Source organism: Sinocyclocheilus grahami, unplaced genomic scaffold, assembly GCF_001515645.1.
Source record: "Sinocyclocheilus grahami isolate Dianchi unplaced genomic scaffold, SAMN03320097.WGS_v1.1 scaffold657.1, whole genome shotgun sequence".
Classification (NCBI taxonomy): domain Eukaryota; kingdom Metazoa; phylum Chordata; class Actinopteri; order Cypriniformes; family Cyprinidae; genus Sinocyclocheilus; species Sinocyclocheilus grahami.
In genome coordinates this window covers 276,322-294,136 of record NW_015505836.1, presented here as the reverse complement: position 1 = coordinate 294,136, position 17,815 = coordinate 276,322, and the positions used below count along the sequence as shown (strand labels likewise).

The 17,815-nt window shown below is 34.8% G+C and overlaps 1 protein-coding gene across 1 annotated transcript in view; it reads left to right on the top strand.

The window, feature by feature from the left end:
- The first annotated feature begins 2,125 nt into the window (after positions 1–2,125).
- Positions 2,126–17,815, top strand: part of LOC107558735 (cadherin-11-like) — a 77,908-nt gene continuing 62,218 nt past the window's right edge. The window contains exon 1 of the mRNA XM_016242403.1: positions 2,126–2,200. The gene's annotated coding sequence lies outside the window, so the exon portion shown is untranslated. The remainder of the gene's footprint in view (positions 2,201–17,815) is intronic.

The window sequence follows — 17,815 nt, the reverse complement described above, 5'->3', positions numbered from 1 at the left end:
TAATAATAATAATAATTGAATAATTGTTCATTTATGATACACCTCATTAGTAGCTTGTACATGTGATTGTTGATCAGTTAGTACACTGAAAGAAAAATATCTAGAAAAATGGAAAAGGTACTAGTAATTTTCCAGGACATTATCCGTTATCCATCATCCGTTGTAACCCGAAACACAAAATACAATGCGTAAAATTTAAAATGCAGGTAAAAACCTGTGAATTCTTTTCTTAGAGTGTAGCATACTGACTACTAATACACTGCTTAGCTTAAAACTATAAAAATGTGTAAGTGTTCAATAATGTTGTATATATAAAAAAGTGATTTATATTTGAACATTATATTATGCATTTATATTATTTTACGAACAAATCTAAATTAACATAAAAATATATATTTTTAATGTAGTGACACAATTTTGTCATTTAGCAACAAATCGAACTTCCTTTAGCAACTTCCCCTGAAAATTAGTCGGCAACACTGATTCTTGCCTCAGTTGGAAGACAGAGCTGTTATCAGAACATTTTACTGTAACCAACAGAATAAAAGCTAGAATATTTTGACGTATGGCAATACGATCAAAAATCGAAACAATCGACGTTCATCCATCCGGGAAACCGATCTCTCAGTCGCGTGCGACTCCATGCGCTCTCTCCATTCAAACGCTTGAACTTGGAATACGTCAGAAATTTGAATAGTTAATTGGCGCCATCTAACGGTTATCCCCTGACTAGAATAAATGGCATGTGGACTTAAGTAGCTATTACATTTTGACACTTAACATACATTTTGATTTGTACGCTTGGGAGAAAGACAACAACAACGAAGATGTACGGAGGGCTGGATAAAAAGAACTTAACGTAGAGAAATTCAGTTATAATCAAAAATTAATAATGATATAAAATATAGGCTAAATCTATATTTTATATAGGCGTACAAGCAGAATAATGTACGGTCAGGTCAGGTGGCCAATATTGTAGACGTATTTATTTATTTAGCGACAGTGTTGGGAAGGTTACTTTGGAAATGTAATGGGTTACAGATTACAAGTTACCCTATTTAAAATGTAACAAGTAGTGTAACTATTTCAACTACTTTATTAAAGTAATGTAACCGATAACATGTGACTACTTTTTGATTACTTTTCTCAATTTAGGCTAAAGATAGCTATCTATTTTTTTTTTCTAAACTGTAAATCTTTTTCAAACATTTAAATCAGGCAGGGTTAACCTTAACAGTAGTAGGCTACTCAACACTGATTACTGTCAGACTTTCAAAATCTTTCATCCCTTGAATTAAGATTATAAAACATTATTTTGAAAGCACAGCCACCAAAATCTGACTTTAGCACCTATTTTCATTCTGAGGTTAAGTAGCCTACAGGTTTAAAAACATAACAGGCCAGTTGAATAGTTACAATACTGTTTTTGAAATTAAATCTTTGCATAGCTACGACAGGTAGGCTAACACTGGCATCTAACAATGCCTTAGGAAAAAAAAAACAATTAGCCTAATTAAAAAAATAAATAAAGAATAGGCCTATACATAACCCCAAATAGGAAATAAAACCAAAAGCATGTGTCCTATTCTGTGTCCTAAACTCCTGAAACATTGGTGTGTCATATTGTAGAGCAGTCATTGCAATTTTGTAACGAAATCAATCAAATTTGTATGTGTGAAAATATTACCCTTTGTAATCGTTAACATTTTCATAGGTAGCCTAGCTGTAATCTAATTACACATTTTTTTTTCAGTAACTGTAACAGATTACAGTTACATTTTTGTAATTAAATTAAGTAATTCCGTTACATGTAACTAGTTACTCCCCAACACTGTTTAGCGATTATGAACGACCGAACATAGCTACTGTATATAAACGTAGGCTACACTTAATACATTTTAAATACAGTCGACAATATCCCTCACCTAATGTTTGTGATATCTCTATATATTTTAACTGTTACGTCCTGGGTTCCGGAAATGCCTATATCCTTTCAGAAATTTATGAAAAAAAATATGAATTTTATTTGAAGTGTGCGCGCGCAGGTCTCATCGCTGTATAGTGATGCGTGAGAGAGCGCGAGCGAGAGAGAGAGAGAGAGCAGTACTCGCTCCTCAATGTGCGCGTGTCTCTCTGTCAGACCTTCACCAACACAAGACACAAGACTCTCCAGCTGTCATTTAAAATCAGCCTCCTTTAGGTAAGATCTGGTGTTTTTATAAGCGGCAGGTTGCATGTAATAGGCTACATGCATCTATATAGCATGAGCAAAATCAAACTTATTAAAGCGGAAACATGCACTGGATATCTACAGGCACTTATGGTGCGTCCATACTACACATGTGCTGTGGAAAAGGACAGATGCTCGCTGATGTGTGCAGGTTGGACGCGTTTCATGTGGATACATTTGGGAAATACATCTTTTGCTTTCGCTTCGGCTGAATCTCTGACAGATGGAGCCGCGCCGCGCGCACTGGTGACCGGTGACCCGTTACCGGAGCGCACGGACTCGAAGCGCACTGTAGGCTGCTCATTTACTAATTAGTCGCTCCAGTCGTATTCAGTATCTTCAGGTCACTTTTTACAGATTGAGTCCTGCTAGAATGACCCGAGGTTAACTGTCTTGATCAAAGGCACATGGTTGTAGTTCATGATTCATGAAGCGGTTCAGGAACAATAGTGGATAGTTCATCGAGGCTTTTGGGGTTTGAACCTACGACCTCACCAGCTGCTCTAATTGTCTCCGTTATTGTAGTGAACATCTGTGTTTGCGTGCATGTTATGCTAGAGGAGATACCGGGGCAAGTTGTCACATCTTTGATAGTCAAATTCTCTCATATAAAGTCTGGATAGATATTGAACATAAAAAAGAACAATAGCTTTTTAGAAGTTAATGTCTGGCGGGGTGTAGTGTCACACTGAATGCCATAAAGGACGATGTGTAGTGTAAGTATTCATATTATTATTTTTATAATAGGCTATATTAAAGAATGTTTATAGTTAGTCAACAAGCAATTATGAAACTGAGCATGAACCTGCTAAAATGAAAAACACTGCACCATTGTTTTGGAAAGTTTTGGGAAAACAAGCATTTATGTAATTGGACTCAAAGTCTTATGTACTTAAATAGAACTTCCTCATGTGATACATTTCTGAAGATATCCTCACAAATGTCTTACAACTGATTTGTCAGGGTTTTTAAGAAGATTCATACATCGACCACATAATGTATGAAATCCAAAATGTAGATTAGGATGTGGTAATTATAAATTATTTGATGTAAGAACAATTGAAGAATATGGGAGGTCATCAGAAGTCTAGGGCTCTTTTCCAAAACCTAGCGAGCTGCATACGTGGGCTGCATTATAAAAACCTTCCAGACTTGAAGTCTGTTCCAAAAGATACATTCTTTGAGCAATTTTTAAGCCAACATTGCATGTATCCTTTGGCAATCCCAGAATGCATTGAGGGTTGGAAACTAAGATGAAGGAACTAATGAGTATTGTTTTACATTTATATAGGCATATATATATATATATATATTGCATATAATATATTCCAAATCTTCAATACTTATCTGGCTGGATCTGTCCGCTGCTTTTGACACGGTTAACCACCAGATCTTCCTGCCAACCCTATTGGCAAAGGGCATCTCAGGAACCACACTCCAGTGGTTTGAGTCTTATCTCTCAGATAGGTCCTTCAAGATATCTTGGAGAGGTGAGGTGTCCAAGTCACAACATCTAACTACTGGGGTGCCTCAGGGCTCAGTTCTTGGACCACTTCTCTTCTCTGTCTACATGGCATCACTAGGTTCTGTTATTCAGAAACATGGCTTTTCATATAACTGCTATGCTGATGACACTCAACTCTACCTCTCATTCCATCCTGATGATCCGACGATAGCTGCTCGCATCTCAGCTTGTCTAACAGACATTTCTTGCTGGATAGAGGACCATCACCTTCAACTCAACCTTGCCAAGACAGAACTGTTTGTGTTTCCATCAAACCCATCGGTTCATCACAATTTCACCATCCAGTTAGGCACATCAATCAGAATCAGAATCAGAATCAGAATCAGAATCAGAATCAGAATCAGAATCAGAATCAGAATCAGAATCAGAATCAGAATCAGAATCAGAATCAGAATCAGAATCAGAATCAGAATCAGAATCAGAATCAGAATCAGAATCAGAATCAGAATCAGAATCAGAATCAGAATCAGAATCAGAATCAGAAGGAGCTTTATTGCCAGGTATGTTTACACATACGAGGAATTTGTTTTCGTGACAGAAGCTTCCACAGTGTAACAGAATGACATTGACAGAACAAAAAACACAGATAATAAAAATAAAAATAGAACAAGTAAATAAGGAATAAAAATATATAAATTGACAATTGTGTGTGCAGGTATATTACAATAGACAGTTTTTTTTTATGTACAGGTACTGTATATTATGTGCAAATTTGAGGTGTAGGCTGAGTATGCGTGTTAGATAAATAAGTGTATGAGTGAATAAATAGTGTGTGTTCCATAGTTATTGTCAATCATATAAATCATAACTTTAGAAATAAACCTTAGAGTTATGATTGATGATCAGCTGACTTTCTCAGACCACATTGCTAAAACTGTCCGGTCCTGCAGATTTGCTTTATTCAACATCAAGAAGATCAGGCCCTTTCTTTCAGAACATGCTTCACAACTCCTTGTTCAAGCTCTTGTTCTGTCCAGGCTGAACTATTGCAATGCTCTCTTGGCAGGTCTTCCAGCCAGTTCTATCAGACCTTTACAATTAATCCAGAGCGCGGCAGCAAGATTAATAATTTAACGAGTCGAAAAGAATGCACATCACACCTCTGTTTATCAGTTTGCACTGGCTACCAATAGCTGCTCGCATAACATTCAAGGCATTAATGTTTGCCTACAAAACCACCACTTGCTCTGCACCCCTTTTCCTAAATTCATTACTTCAGATTTGTGTGCCCTCTTGAAGCGTGCATTCTGCAAGTGAACCATCCCAAAGAGGCACAGAATCACTTTCAAGGACTTTTTCATTAACTGTTCCCTCCTGGTGGAATGACCTGCCCAACTCAATTCCTTAATCATCTTCAAGAATCGGCTAAAAACAAAAAAATCTCTTCCATATTTATTTGACCCTCTAACTATAGCCCTCTCTATTCTAATTCTATTCTTTATAAAAAAATTTAAAAACTTGCCCCTTTTAGACTTGCACTCTTTTTATTTGCTAACTGCTTGTTTTCTTTAAAAAAACACTTGCTTCTCTAATCTTTTTGCATTCTATCTATTCGTTTTCTTTTTATTTATTATACAATTATAACTTATGTGCCTCTAGAAGCTTGCGTTCTGCAAGTGAACGTCGCTTTATTGTGCCATCCCGTTCTCTATTCTAATTCTATTCTTTATAAAAATTTTAAAAAACTTGCCCCTTTTAGACTTGCACTCTTTTTATTTGCTAACTGCTTGTTTTCTTTAAAAAAACACTTGCTTCTCTAATCTTTTTGCATTCTATCTATTCGTTTTCTTTTTATTTATTATACAATTATAATTCTGACTTTCTGATTTATGACTTCTTCTGATTAACAAAAGCAAAAAAAGCCTCAAACACTAGCTTGTTCTATTATTTTTCTATTCTATCTGTTTTCTTTTTATTTATTATATGATAAAAAAAAACGACCTTGCTACGTGTACTGCATTAAGCTAAATGAGACTTGTTATAGCACTTGCGTATCGTTGCTCTTTTGTTTATTTTGATTGCTTCCATTGTCCACATTTGTAAGTCGCTTTGGATAAAAGCGTCTGCTAAATGTCTAAATGTAATGTAATGTAATATATGTAATTGTAAGCAATGTAAATATATTTACATTTCATTTATCCTCAACTGAAGTTGAATTTAATTTATATTAATTTCAGTATTGAGAAGTAATGATAAAAAAGTCATAATTTAAATGCTGCCTATTTAGAGCATTCCAAAACAGACACTAATAGCATTCCATTTTATGTAGGATGCATAGCAGACAGCAAGGTAACTCACTAGGTTTTAAAAAGGAGCCTTCAGGTAAATCCTTAAAAAATGTGGCAGTACCATAATAAAGTTATGGGCTAAAGGCAATTTTTCAGATAAAAAATTGTTATTGCAATTTAAAATGTGATTTTAAAATAAAATAAAATAAAATAAATCAATGTTTGCTGTGTGCTGTGTAATTGTTTACTGAACAATTTGGCCGAAATGGTATGATTCTATCAATATGATTATGAAATATTATTAATAATAATTATTAAATCATTAATAATAATTACTATTATTAAGTAAACATATCAAATCTAAAAACTAAATTATTCATAATAAATAGTAAATAGTTAGTAAATAATTAATAACATTTATTATTACATAAAATATAAAAAATATATAAAAATTACAAAATAAAAGAAAATGACCTGTGTAATATTTCACTAAAATATATATTTTAAAAGTATTTAAGAAAAATAATGTAATAATTTTATTTTACATTACAACTGTAAAATGATGGTACCAATATTTATTTTTCAAGCCATCTAACATTTACCACAGTACTGTATGATTACCATGCTCATATACCATGCTATTATATGAAGGTACTTTGTTAGTGATGTTTGTGCATGTGAGCAGACTCTGATATGGCTTATTGTACTTGTTGCAGGAAAATAATGAGCTTTATGACTGCTCAAACCTGGAAAACTGGCATTTATATAGGGAAGTGTTTTGGCTTCTCCCTGATTTCTAGTCTTTAGTTTGTCTCTCATAATGGATTCCATGCATCAGTGTGAGCGTTAAAGCAAGATTACTGCAACAACTCACTGTAATTACACCCTTGCCCGGTCAGGGTGTGTGTATACGTGTGTGTGTGTGTGTGTGCTCCTGCTTGTTCAATCAAGAACAAATTTGTTCAACAAATGTTCGGCAAACTATCAGTCCCAGTCTGCCTGTTAAGGGTGGAAACTGCCATTCAGCTCCATTTGCAAGCAGAAGCACAGATCTGCATGAGATACTGAAGCGAGTTTGGTTTCCAGTGCCTTTGTGGGTCAGCCGTTTAAGGCTTTAACATTCTCTAAATCTCGCACATGCAATATGTGTGCGTCTCCTGTCATCTGCCTGTGCGAATCTGACAAGCTTCAAGGGTTATTTTTACTGGCGGCTGTGTTTGAGTCCAGTGAAGTGAGACTGGAACAGCGATTTGCCATTTGAGATGCAGTGACCATTCATCATTACCCATCTGAGCCTGTATGAACACAAATATTCATAAACCTCTCACTCTTTCTAACATGCACTCTAACTAACATTTGGCCACTTTCATAGATGTCTTATTTAATATTTAATATTTGTATTTAATATTATATTATTTTCCATTTTATGATCCATTTTTAAATATATTTCATTTTTATTTTTAATGCATTCATATTTAAAAAAATTTAACTCTATTGATGCGTTAATTTTTAAATAACACAAAAAAAATATCTACAAATCTTTTTCTGCTTTTTTCTGCTATTATTTAAACAGGTTTTATAAATTAGACATGGAAATCAAACTAAACATTCCATAGTTTTCTTTTTTAATATTTAATGTTTTTATTTAATATTATATTATTATGTATTTTTAATATCATTTTATTTTTAAAATCTTATTTATAACTCTATTGATGCATTAATTTTTTAATTACAAAATAAAAAAAAATCTTACTTTTTAGTTATGCTTCAAAACAAGAATATAATCTTTTTTTCTACTATTGTTTGAACAGGTTTTATAATTTCGACAGGGAAATCAACCTACAAATTGCTTAATAATAGGATGATTTTACCATTTTTCTCTTCAAAATGATGTATTTTTAAGCATTGTATATTTTCTTTTTGTTCTATTATGAAAGCTTCTTTTTTAACCTTCACCCACAACAGCAGTAACCCCTTAAAACAGTTTGCCTATTACATATTAAATCAAATTCAAAAGATTTTTAGAAGGTCTTATGCACCAGAGAAGCTGCATGTATCCCAAATGAACAGAGCTCTAATATCTACTCTCCATAATAATGCTGAGTTTGTTTTTGATCATTTGGTCTACAGACCGGATGATATTCATAACTGTCAGTGAAAAGTGCTGTTTTGAGGTAGTGCTAAATGATTTACTTTACACTTTGTTAGTTAACCATTTCCAAAGCAAAACTGTCACTTTCGCTATTTGAAAGTTTAAAATCGTGCATTAAACATCAGAGACGTTTTTAAGCAACCTTAAACAGAGGCTATGTTCGGCATGAGATGCATTAAAACTTTCACATATTAAAGAGCGGCTCCTGTCCGTATAAAAGTGGTCATGTTGATTTCAAGGCATTGCTGTGGTGTTTTGAGTGTTTTTAATTTACTTGTTGCTATGCAGTCTATGGGGTGTTCTGGATGGTTGCTAGGTGATTGCTTGCTTGTCGAAGTCAAACGAGCCCACCCTCAAGTCTCTGTGGTACTTTCTGGTCTATGGGTCCCAGTTTTTACATATACTGTATATATAGCCTTTTTTCCCTTTTTTTTGCAACAATGTCTTTATCTGTCAAGAACAAGATGAAAATTAGCTAAACATTTACTCACCCTCAGGCTTATCCAAGATGTAGATGAGTTTGTTTCTTCATCGGAACAGAGTTGGAGAAATTCTCCTCTGCAGTGAATGGGTGCCGTCAGAATGAGAGTCCAAACAGCTGATAAAAACATCATAATAATCTGCAAGTAATCCACACCACTCCAGTCCATCAGTTAGTCTTGTGAAGTGAAAAGCTGCATGTTTATAATAAGCGTTTGTAACTTTAGGCTATTGTTTCGGACTAAAATAGTCCTTTATTCATAATATTGCTTTCTCTAGTGAAAAAAACATCTCCTCTGATCTGAATCAGGAGATAAATATGCACGGATCAAGCACCGTTTATGAGCGAAAGCAATCCAAAATATTTCTAAACAAATGTGACCCTGGAGCACAAAACCAGTCTTAAGTCGCTGGGGTATATTTGTAGCAATAGCCAAAAAATACATTGTATGGATCAAAATTATTGATTTTTCTTTTATGCCAAAAATCATTAGGATATTAAGTAAAGATCATGTTCCATGAAGATATTTTGTAAATTTCCTACTGTAAATATATTAAAACTTAATTTTGGATTAATAGTAATATGCATTGCTAAGAACTTCATTTGGACAACTTTAAAGGCGATTTTCTCAATATTTAGATTTTTTTGAACCCTCAGATTCCAGATTTTCAAATAGTTGTGTCTCGGCCAATATCATAACAAACCATACATCAATGGAAAGTTTATTTATTTAGCTTTCAGATGATGTATACATCTCAATTTCGAAAAAATTTACCCTTATGACTGGTATTGTGGTCCAGTGTCACAAATATGCGGGTGGGTTTTGATGTGAGAGGACAACAGGGGATGGACTTTTTTCTGCTGGCGGAAGTGTTATTATGGATTATGGAGTCATATTTTGGCCATAAATTACGTTTTAAAGTTAAATTGCCTTGATGGTAGATTTGTTTGCAGTGTTTCGCTTCACAGGATGTTGATTGATGGACTGGAGTGGTCTGGATTACTTGTGGATTATTGTGATGATTGAGATATTGTGACGGCACCCATTCACTGCAGATGATCCATTAATGAGCAAGTGATGTAATGCTAACTTTCACCAAATCTGTTTCGATGAAGAAACAATTTTTTATACATCTTGGATGGTCTGAGGGTGAGTAAATGTTCAGCTTTTTTTTGGGGGGGTGAACTATTGCTTTAATGCATTGAATAACATTATTCTGCAAATGTATTCTGGTTGTATAATGCACATTTTGGCAAATGTAGTAGGTCATCTGGGAATGCAGTGCATTTAGACTGTTTGCATACTGCAAAATTATATACTGCAGGAATAGTAAGAGCAGCATGGTGCTCTTCCAAATATAACCAGAGCCAAAGTGAGTTTAATGGGTTGGGGAAAGGGGTTTAGGCCTCAGTGAAACTGAAGTGTATCAGAAGGGGCATGCGATGAGATGAGAAGGAAGGATACATTTGGAAAGGAAAGTTTGCTGTTAATATTGATGAGCAAGTGTTAATGTGATCCTAAAAGCAGCTCTAGCAGAGATGACATTATCCCCCCCTTTTTTTTTTACCTTTGAGAAGGGCTGTGAAAATGGGTCGAGAAAGGGGAAAATAATAGAAAGCACGGATTGAGCTGTAGAGTAAGTCAAAGTTTTATGATCAGAAGCTCAGAGCACTTCCTGTGCTCCCCTATGACACACAGCAGTGGTGAATTATAGAATAAACAAAAATTTGTTGTCTTTTTTCATCTCTTTGGTAAACACTCCAGTTTGGATCAATAAAAGGCAGCTGTACACACTCAGAGGGCCAGCCCGTTCCTCATTTCCATTTTAATGAATGAGGCTTAGTGAGCTATTGAGCAAGTTATAATTGTGTTGTGGTGTAGAAACCTGGAAAAGTGTAGGATATTAAAAAGGATTTGTAAAAGTGATGTGTGTGTGTATATTTCAGAGTTTCAGGGGTGTGCTTTCATTTTGTTTTGGTATTAATACAAATACTTTTAAATATGTGACATCTACAGTACACCAGTGTGTGAAGGTTTAAATTAGAAAGTAGAGGCCTATTTACAGCAAAACATGTTTATTTAAAGCAAACATGGCTTAAGCAATGCACACCTTTTCATCACGTATATTTGTATATGGTACTATTAACACCCTGTATGTCATTTTAGTGAATTCAATTTGTACTTAGTCATAGTTGTCATTTAAATGTTGCTTTACATTACATCACTTGCTCACTAATGGATCCTCTGTAGTGAATGGGTGCCATCAGCAGTCCAAACAGCTGATGAAAACATCACAAGTAATCCACACGACTCCAGTACATCAGTTAATGTCTTATGAAGTGAAAAGCTGTGTGCTTGTAGGTATCCATCATTAAGCATTTTTTACATTTTTAACAGCTGAAATATCAGTACTTTATCCATAATATTGCTTTCTCTAGTGAAAAACCATCTCCTCTAAATCAGAAGAGAAATGTGCACAGATCAAGCACAGTTTACAAGCCAAAACTTTTTCACTGGAACAAGCTTATTATGGATTATGGAAAGAATCAATGGTTTAACGTTAAAACGTCTTAATGATGGATCTATTTATTTATTTAGAAACATGCAGGTTTTCACTTTACAAGACGTTAAATTATGAACTGGAATCACATGGACTACTTGTCGATTATTGTGGTTTTATCAACTGTTTGGACACTCATTCTGATGGCACCCATTCACTCCCCAGTACGCGTAGTTGCAAATTAATGAGAGTTAGGCGTCAATAACAAGTGGGCTCCCCCAAAGTCCATGGTTTAGTTCGAACACTGCCTTAAAGAGTTAGTTCACCCAAAAATGAAAATTCTGTCATTAATTAACCTCATGTCGTTCTAAACCTGTAAGACCTTTGTTCATCGGAACACAAAAGAAGATATTTTTGATGCATTCTGAGAGCTGTCTGACCCTCCCATAGACAGCAATGTAATTATCACGATCAAGGTCCAGAAACGTAGCAAGGAGATTTAGTTCGAACACTGCCTTAAAGAGTTAGTTCACCCAAAAATGAAAATTCTGTCATTAATTAACCTCATGTCGTTCTAAACCTGTAAGACCTTTGTTCATCGGAACAGAAGATATTTTTGATGCATTCTGAGAGCTGTCTGACCCTCCCATAGACAGCAATGTAATTATCACGATCAAGGTCCAGAAACGTAGCAAGGAGATTGGTGAAATAATCCATGTACATCAGGGTTCAACCGTAATTTTACGAAGCTAGGAGAATACTGTTTGTGTGCAAAGAAAACAAAAACAATGACTTTATTCAACAATTCGTCTCCTCCGTATCACCCTGTAGCGCCATTTTGGAGAGTATCCACTGAACGTAAACAGCGTATGATGTTCTGTGTCAGCTGCGCCACACGGATACGTTGATTTAGTTCAAATCAAAGCGTAAACAATGTTTTAAAATGTACATCAGCATCATTACTCCAGTCTTCAGTGTCACATGAACAGCATTTATTTGAAATATAAATCTTTTGTAACATTACAAATGTCTTCACTGTCACTTTTGATTAGTTTAATCCATTCTTCCTGAAAGTATTTTTTTTATTTTTTTTAAATAGTGTTACTGACCCAAACATTTAAATGGCGGTATCTATTCTGAATATTTTCTAGTTTGTATCCATTTTTTTAAATAATATCTCCTTTAAGAGTGTTATTGTGCAAGAACGATAAGATGGATGGATGAGGGAGATGGGATGGAGGATTGAGGAAGAGAAATGTCTGGTGATTATAGTTCTTAAGTCTCGTTATGTTGGTGACAGGCTTCATCATGCCTTGGGGCTCAAAAGATCAATGACTGGGACCTGACTCTAATGCTAACGAACTTCAGATCGTTAAATGTATGGGTGCAGAACACAGGAATTAATTATACCGTTTATAGCTTCAATTTATCAGCTCAAGGAGATGTTTCTGATAGTTCGAACTCCTCGAGACGCTTGGCCTGGGGGGTCCTAAGTCAGTAGATCCAATTTGGACCCATGACAAGGACCGCATTAAATATCTCGGCCCAGTAGAGCAACACTTTAGAGGAAGAATCTTAAATTTAATGCAGATTCTGCAGTGTTTAGGGCATCTTAGAGTGAACATTGGGAAATGTGATTCAAAATCAGGTCTCATGTTAATCATAAAATGCTAACTCATATAAAGAATTCGCTGGCACTTAAAAAGACCTTATAACCGGTGTCGCACGCATGAATACAAAGCAACCTCTTACAGTCAAAAACAATATTATCAGCTCAGAGAGACGTGACACAATTCCCTGTTGATCAGCAAGCATAAACTGGAAACACGATGACAAGATGAATATGGTCGAATATTTGGCTTTGTAAAGCTTGAATACGGTAAAATACTTGAATTGTAGTAAAGCTGGATTGTGGTCAAATACGTGTAGTGAAGCCAGAATGTAAAAATACAAAAGACTTAGAAAATTGTAAATATGGTAAAATACTTAAGTTGTTATTGTTAAATATTTTAGTTTTTTAGTGGTGAAACCTGAATTTGGTAAAATACTCATATGGGGTAAAGCTGGAATATCATGTGGCAAAACTGGAATATGGTCAAATACATCAGATACATCCAAATACATTTGGTGAAATACTTGGTGTGGTGAAGCTGGAATATGGTTAAATACTTAATATGAGTGAATGCTGGAATATGGTGAAATACTGAAAGTAGAAATGCTGACATATGGTAAAATGCTTGAATAAGAAAAAAATCTTCAAATCAGATCTATCTCTGGAAATGTACTTATATGATTCAGATCGCAAAGTGACTAATCCAATAGTCTTAAACATGGTAAGGGTGTGGCATGAAACGCAGAGATATTTCAATATTTCATACACAAATTCATTATCTCGTTATTGCCCTATATGGGGAAATACAAAATTTATTCCGGGAAGAATAGATGTAGGCTTTAAATTATGGGCAGAAAAGGGAATTAAAAATATAAAGGATTTATATGCGGAAGACAGATTGATGTCCTTTCAAGAGGTGATTACCAAATTTGATATGTCTAGAAATCCGTTTTTTAGGTATTTACAAGTAAGGAGTTTTATTTTGTCAAAAAAATGTAATCGTAAAGGTCTGATTTCACTTTTATATAACATGTTTGTAGAAGGATCTCAGGAGTCTGCAAACTCTCGTTTAGAGGCATGGAGGAAGGACCTCAATGAGGAGATTTCAATAGATGATTGGAGAGAGGCCTGCAGAGATGCTCAGATGCAAACTATTAATACAAGATTGAAACTCCTACAATATAATTGGCTAATGCGAGTGTATGTAACTCCAGTATTATTAAACAAATTTAATGAAAATATCATAGGCATATGTCCTAAATGTAATTTATTTAAAGGTACTTTCTTTCATTGTGTATGGGAGTGTGAAGAAATCTTGAAGTTTTGGAAGGGAGTGCAAAATTTGATAAGTAAAATAATTAATGTTACTATTCCCCTTGAACCAAAAGTTTTTATATTAAATTTATATCCTAATAACTTTAAATTGAGAAGAAGAGAACATATTTGTGTTTATATGTGTACTCTACAAGCTAAGCTTCTCATAGCTCTTCACTGGACAAAAGGTAGAGGCACCAAGTATAGGGAGATGGTGGGATATGGTAAAATTCTTGAGATGCGATAAAGCTGGAATATAGGCCTAGTAAAATACATCAGATGTGGCTAAGCTGGAATATGGCAAAATAAAGCCAAATAGTTGAGATGTGGTAAAGCTGGAATGTAGTAAAACTTGAATTTGGTAATAAAATTACCAAAAGTGATTTTTATTTTTTTTTTCAAATAAATGCTGTTGCTTTGACCTTTCCATTCATATCAAAGAATCCTGAAAAAATAGATCATGGTTTCTACAAAAATATCAAACATAAAAACTGTTTTCAACAATGATCAAAAGAAGAAATTTTTTTAGAGCACCAACTAAGGCCCGTACACTATAGAGATGAGCAAATAAAAGATATTTTATGCAAAATTTATACATAACCAATAGTGAATGAAAATAAATATAGGCCTAATCAACTGAGGATATAAATGTAATACTAAACAATTTATCTCAACAAACTAGAACTATACAGAGTTCCAAGGAAACATGATGGGTTTGATTATTCATTCAGGTCAACAGGTCAACTTGAGCACCAAATAAGCAATAAACCTTTGCACCACTCATATTTTCTTCCATAAATGTTAAAAACTAGTTTTTCAAAGTTAGTTTTCATCTCGACTTTTCTATGGGTAGCTCCCAGTTGTAAAGAAATACAATTACAAAATGTCACTTCTGTACAAACATCGAGGTTCAAGAGTCACACAACTCTGATAATTGAAAGTTTGGATGTAGCCTGAGTCTCAGCTCTCCAACTAGCCTGAGCTCCGAGCCAGTCAGGATTGTGAAAGCTGACATTTGAGATTTCCGTCTGAATCACTGATCAGAGATTACTTACACCACTGCGGTCTCTTGAGAGATGCACAGGGTTCAACATGACCGTATTGTTTTTCGAGAAACGCTAAGTACTCTTAGCAAGACATTTGAAGATGGATTTAGCCAAGTCTTTGTGTGTGTGTGCAATGAGTTCAGACTCATTAGATAATCAAGGAAAAGGGCAAAATAGCAGCTCTTAAATTTAGCTACAGTGCCATGGCCATAAGATTACATTCGCTAAAAGTGTGCTGTTATCTTCTGTCTCGCAGGGAATCCGAGTTGGCTGTCTAAATGTGTGAGGAGAGCTGCAGGGTTGGCTGGTTCAGGACAAGACTGTTTCTCTCCTGCTCTTAATCTGTTTAGGGAAAACTGTCTGACTGTTTAGGCCACAACAAGATTTTAGAGAAAGCGAAAAATGTCACAGTTTACCAGCACAGGTAAGATGCATTCGATGCAGTAAAAATGGAACATTATAGCTGCTATAAAGCCACAATATGGTAAAATAATTAAGATGTGTACCTGTGTGAAAAGAAGTGCACTTAATTGTATTAAATGTGCATTTGTAGTGTATTTTAAATCTTAAAAGTAAATAAAAAAATATCTACAAAGTTACACATCTCAAAGTCCACTTCAAAGGGAGATATTTCGTAAAAAAAAAAAATCCCTTTTCAAGAACTACAACGAACGGCTCGTTTGGACTACAACGTTGTTTTCCGGGGTTTTTGTGATGTCACAAAGTGGCCATTAGAATATCATTCAAATAAATCCGCCTACGGAAATTCAAATGGTTGGGGGGTGGGGAGATTCGCGAGGTCGTGGTTACGGTCGACGCTTGGTTGAGTGCATCAGACAAGACGACGACGAAGAAGTAGTGCTGCTGTAGTGTCATGTTTTCACAAGTTATTACACATGCACCTGAATAATTATGTATGTAAATATGTATGTTACAATTATGAAAACGTTTTTATAATTTGCTGACAGTACAATACTGGACAATGATTTGAATGAATTATGAGACTTATGGTATAAATAATTCTAACTGTATAACAGTTTCACTGCAATTCATGTTATAATGTTAGAATTAAAGAAAAATAAACATAATACATATTACCGTTGCACTTATCTGTACACAGTAAATGCAGTTATTTTTAAGTGGTTGTTGACATCCTATCTAATTTAGTCAAAAAAAACAAAAAAACAATAACGTTACCACGCTAATATGTGCGTTACCTTGCAATACCCGTGCGTGCAAAGGTTCTGTGCGATCCTCTTGTTCAATATTCTCGGGGTCTGAATCTGGCTCAAACTGATATGGCAATATTGACGCCATCCTTGACTAAACTGGAGCAGACGGAACTTGCTGCTTTGGCAAGGGGCGGGGCAGTACTGAAACACCATCTAAGCTGTTCGCCAATCACAACGCACTGGGACAGCTAACCAATCACAACACATTTTGTTTTTCGGAAGGCGGGCCTTCATCAAACCTGGAACTAATCGCGCCGTTTGTGCCAGGCTGGGGAGAAAAGCATTGTTATAGTGTAAATTATGTGAAAAATAATGCATTTTTCGAACCACCAAGCATGAGAGCATGTTCTAGTACACCCCCAAAACAAAATCAAGACTTCGTAAAAGAGCATAATAGGACCCCTTTAACTCACTTCAATACACTTTTAAAGTCTACATTTTAAATATTCTTTTTTATACACTTATGTACTAAATTTTAATTTGAAGTGTAGTGTGTTATTTGATATTATGTTAGAAGTTAGAAGTAAATTATATTTTAATCATTACAAATGTGTATTTACAAATATATTTAAATACATGGCATACAAGCTGATATAAAAGTTTATTTAACAATAAAAGCTAATCATACTTAAAAAAATACAGATCTATTTTTACATAGAAAGTTAATTGCATTCAGCTAATTGCTGCTAAAGTTCAGCTAACTGAATTTAATATAAATTAAAACTAATACATTGCAATTAATATGCAATTAAGTGTAAACATTACATTAAGTTTGCACTTAAGTATATTATTTCCATATTAAGTTAAAAGTATGCTAAAGTGTACGTCTTTTTCACAAAGATAGTAAAGCTAGAATTTAAACACTTAAAGGGTTAATCCACTCCAAAATGAAAATTTTGTCATTAATCACTTACCCCCATGTCGTTCCAAACCCGTTAAAGCTTTGTTCGTCTTCGGAACACAATTTAAGATATTTTGGATGGAAACCGGGAGGCTTGTGACTGTCCCATAGACTGCATAGTAAATTGCACTGTCAAGGTCCAGAAAAGCATGAAAGACATTGTCAAAATAGTCCATCTGCCATCAGTGGTTCAACTGTAATTTTACGAAGCAAAACATTTTACGAGAATACTTTTTGTGCGCAAAGAAAACAAAATATCGACTTTATTCAACTTTTTCTTCTCACTTCCTGCAAGCGTGTTCATGAGTTCATTAGCAGAGCATGATGCAAGCATGCCTCAGATGACGCACAACGTAAATTCTATACGGGTTTTCAGTCTGTACGCTGGCCTCAACGTCAGCAGGTCACGGCGTTTACGTGCTTGCATCGTGCTCTGCTAGTGAACTCGTACTTTTTTTTCATACAACTATTTTGACGATGTCTTTCATACTTTTCTGGACCTTGACAGTGCAATTTACTATGCAGTCAATGGGACAGTCACAAGCCTCCCGGTTTTCATCCAAAATATCTTAAATTGTGTTCCGAAGACGAAC